The sequence below is a fragment of the Miscanthus floridulus genome, chromosome 9 (assembly GCF_019320115.1).
Source record: "Miscanthus floridulus cultivar M001 chromosome 9, ASM1932011v1, whole genome shotgun sequence".
Lineage (NCBI taxonomy): Eukaryota > Viridiplantae > Streptophyta > Magnoliopsida > Poales > Poaceae > Miscanthus > Miscanthus floridulus.
In genome coordinates, this window is record NC_089588.1 from 78,678,762 (window position 1) to 78,683,701 (window position 4,940).

Consider the following 4,940-nt stretch of genomic DNA (forward strand, 5'->3'; position numbering starts at 1 on the left):
GTATGAAAATGGCTTATATATATTGATGATTGCTTCTAAACGTCAAAACATAACAATGATCATTCAAGGGAATATTGAATATATCCTCTATACAGCAAATATCTAACTATTTGCTAGTTTTCAAGATACAAATGCTAGTAAACTAGGCATTCCTCTCTAGAATAACCACAAAGCCTACAATCGGATCTTAATACAATGATAACTATACAAATCGATAAGTGCCCAACTAATATCATTGACTTTGGTTCTAAGCCCAATTGCAACAGCATGGGGATCATCAACCACTCATGGTGGTGGTTTGCTGAATTTTGGAGAACTAGTCAATAAGACTCTTTGCATCCTATGGATGACCTTCATTGTTTACAATTTGGTATAGAGTTGGTATTGCTATAAAAGCTTTGTTTACCCAAAGATATTGAGTTGTAATAAGTTGGTCTAATTCCTCTTTAATGAGGATGATCTCAATGGACATGGTGGTTCCCATGTTGGTACCAGTGGCCGAGGAAGGACAAAAATTAAGGTATGGCAAAATTGATAACATAGATATCAAAGATTTCTCAGTCTATTGGTTTATACACATAACATATCATTATCGTCACCTACTATATAAGTAAAAATATTTAGAATAAATAGAAAGATACAAGTAAAGTCAATAGACTAACCAAGTGACGATGAACATCAATTGCTACGCAATTGACTTGCCTTTCTTTCTTTTTCTAAAATGATTTCTTAATCCTCTCATGATCAATTCCTTTGAATATCTCTCACTAAATGTAGCACACTATTAAGTCATTAAGCCAAGCATATGACATCTTGTTACACAATTCTGTTTTGATAATCTTCATAGCAGAAAAGACCCTTTCAACCGATGCCGTCGCCACCGTTAGTATCAATGCCAACTCAATCAATCGATAAACCAAGGGGAATACAGTATGCCTTTTAAGTTCAACTAATTTTGCAGCTAGGGTTGCAAGATCATGACAATCTCTAAACTCCTCAAGTCTTCTCACATGAATAGTAAATAGTTCAAGTTGATCTTTAATATCCCTCTTATCGGAATAGGAGAAATCATTAGAATATATCTCGGTAAGTCGAGCAAGTTTGTCCACCTCAAATTTAGAGAATGAATCTCTATGGTCCAAACAAGAAAAACAAACAAGCAATTCAGAAGATACCTCATTAAATTGATGATCCAACTCTGTAGTAATAGCATCTATAGCAGCATAAAAGGTATCAACACGAAAATGATGGTCTGGAGTAATGTTGTTGCTCCCCCCTTTTCTTGATCTGCCAATCTCAGTACTGATCCAATCATATTTGGTATTGGAATATCATTTTCACTGCAAAAGTTTGTGGCTTCTTGAAATAGTGGCTCCCAACCATCATTCCTCAAATTCATCAAACATGTTTTCACATCAATAACCAAAGATATGGCTTCAACAACATTTTGATCCTTCCTTTGCAAGATAAGTAATAGCTCATTTGTGATGCGTGGGATTTGCAACATCATCTTCATAATGAACACAAAGCTAAAGGACTCCATGATTTCCACCAAACCTCCTGCTCTACATGGATTATGCACGTCTTGATGCACAATTTCTAGAACTTCAATCACTGCATCCCACATTGACTCAATATGAAGTAATGTCTTGTAATGAGAACCCCATCTTGTATCTCCAGGTCTAGCCAAGGATGTTGCCTGATGTTTCCCTCTGCACGGGGAAATCTCTCTACTACTCAACTTACCCAAAAGAATTTTGTGTTGCTTATCTAGCAATAAATCCTTCCTCTTGCAAGATGAAGTAGTGGTGTTCACAATCAGGTGAACATATTCAAAGAAATCCTCAATAGATGAGCAACATCTTGAGATGGAAACAACTACCAATTGCAATTGATGAGCAAAGCAATGGACATAGAAGGCATATGGGTTCTCATCATGAATCTACTTTTGAAGCCCATTAAATTCTCCTCTCATATTAGAAGCATCATCATACCCTTGCCCTCATAGATTGGAAATGTGTAGCCCATGCTCACCAAGTACTTCAACAATTGCTATCTTCAATGCTTCTAAGGTTGTCTCCTTTGTTGTTCACAAACCTAGAACACATATGATAGTATAATATGATTAGCTAATTATAACACAAATGTGATAACCAGTCAACCATATATAGTCAATCGCTTATGTCACAACCACGGCCATTTGTTCTTTGACAGATATATCACGAGATTCATCTGCAAGATTGGAAAAGAGACAACCCTCCATCTCTTGGTTTATTTCTTTGGTTACCTCTGCCGCACAACATTCTGCAAGTTCTTTTTCAATTGTTGGGGAAGTCATCTTGGCATTCTTGGGACATGTTTCATCAAATGCAAGTTTGACTTGTTCATTCCTTTCTTTATACCAATCAAGAAACTCTAGAAAATTGCCCCTATTTAAAGAAGTATGGAACTCATCATGTCCACGGAATGGTTCACCTTGCAATGTAAGAAAACTAACAATACCCAATGATGTATTCAAACGAGTTTCATACATGATTGCTGCATCCTTTGTATATTTTGTAACCTTGTGTTTCACACTTGTTCTTTGATTATCAAAATCTTCATATGCTGTCCTACATAGATTATGGCTTCTACCATCATGTTTTGGAAGTGCCTCATATATGCATTCCAAGTGTCAAACCCTACTGTTATAAAGGCATCATCACCAAATTTTTCATCCATGCGATCATGCAAAGATAACAATAGAAGCAATATGCCTTATTCTTCTCCACACTATATTCAAGCCAAGGATGTTTCTTGAACCATCTTGCTTGAAAGAATCTATTATCATCTGTTCAAGGAAAATTATAATCAATTGGTTGAGTTGGACCTTTAGCTATGAAAGCCCCCCCTAACATCACTTCTAATGTCCGCAGTGTCAAAAGTATTTACTCCGGCAATACTGATCAGCATATTCGTGTACAGGGAATCAGATGGGCTAGCACACAAGATACAGGGATTATACTGGTTTAGGTACGTGGTACCATACGCCCAGTTTGAAGTGGATCTCTCTGTATTCGTATGCTCGGTTATAGGGGTTGCTGATTGTTGCTATGCGCTAGAATGTAAAGGAATAGAATACCGATCGGGGTCCCTACCCCTCCTTATATCGGCTAGGGGGTAGGGTTACAGAGGATCCGAATGGTTAACAGATGTGTTTCCTAGTTTATTACATGGAAAGTACAACAGATCATTCGACCATATCTCACGGATATTGGAATGCCGGCTATCTACGTGTGATAACTTGATCACAACGTTTGCTGATGCACCCGGTATACGTGGGCCTCATTTCTAGGCTTGGGCCAGAATACAGGCGGTGAGGTTTCCTGGTCTCATATATCCGACACACAGAAAATTGATCAATTGGTATACGAAGCCTAGGATCAGTGATAACATGATCCGGGTTGAACTCAGTTATAATAGTACCTTCAACCTGTTCATTTTCCACTTGTTCGGCTGCTACATCATTTTCAGTCTCCTCTTCCACTTGTTCAGCTGCTATATATGTCATTTTTCCATCTCCTCTTCAATTGCGGCAACAGCCTGTTCATACTCATTTATGTCAAATTCATCATCCTTGTCTACTTGTTCTTGAATCTCAACTTCAACATCTGAAAAATTCGCAGCTCCACCACCACCAGTAGAAGGATTGGAGGTGCTTCCACCGGACCAAAAGGTCCTCATATATGCAATCGACCACCACCCATTATTTAGCAAAGTATATTAAAGCACACATGCCAATTAGTTTATAGCAAATTTTCCATCTACAAAATTAAATATGTACCTCTTGTTTTGGCATTGCCCTTGTTTTTCCCTTTTGGATACATGGTTAGATAATTTATGTTCAGTGTGATTCATAAATTAATCAAACAAACTTAGTAATTAATTAATAATCAAGCATCCCAACTAATAAAAAATTGTACAAATAGTAAACTTTGTAACTCACCGACGCAAGGACTGATGAGAAATTCAGACATCCAGAGTCTGCCCCTAAGGAAACACAGTAGTTCGTCAACGACGCCAGGACTCGCGGAGTCGGAGTTGCTCGCGCAGACGGTGGACTCGCGCAGCGCAGTCGAGCTCGCGATGATCACCTGATCTGATAGAGCGGACGAGCGGTAAGTTGATCGCCGTGGTCTCAGACTCTCGGTAGAAGATCGATGGTTGCAGGCTCCAGCAGCCAGCAGGCCAAGGATAAAGCCAAAAGGCCCATATACGTGATACTCTAATTCAATAAATATGGTAGCAGCCCAAAACCAGCAATATGCCAATAGCCCAAGAGAACTTCCAGGTAATATTGGACTCGCTACTGTTTTTCTTCCTCTAGCTGCCGGCTGAGAGTTTATAACAGTGAAACTTCATCTTCCTTGATATATCCATGGTACAGAGTGATTTGGGGGTAAAAATTTCTGGGAATTCAAGGTATAGCGAGCGCCATACCTTGCCCTACTCAGAGCTCCGCCCCTGGTTGGTACCGTACAAACAAAATAGGACATGACATAAACATAGGGTGACAAGGAATGCACGTGGATCTTATGCTGTGGCTGAGCAATGGGACAGTAGGAGACGACGCATGTCAACTTTTCTCCCATTCATCCTGTTCGCTGGTTGGTTTCAGCCAGCCCAAACCAGCCCAGAAACCAACCAGTGAACAGGCCCATTGTAGGAAAACCAATTTGAATGGAGAAAACAAGATGACATAAAATTTGTGCCTTCAACAAAAGGAAACGAAATAATATTACTATCACGGCATGACATATCCATGATTTTACTATTTTTAAAAAGGAGCAAGTTGACTCGTCAACACATAGATTCCACGTAGGTCTGGATGCTGATGTTGATGAATGCATCTGCATACGTGGGTTTGGTTTAATTAGGTACCAGTCGGTCTTGGGTCTTCC

The 4,940-nt window shown here is 39.1% G+C and overlaps 1 pseudogene; it reads right to left on the minus strand.

Moving 5' to 3' along the window:
- Window positions 1-620: 620 nt before the first annotated feature.
- Window positions 621-2,028, minus strand: LOC136480127 (uncharacterized; annotated as a pseudogene).
- Window positions 2,029-4,940: the final 2,912 nt, after the last annotated feature.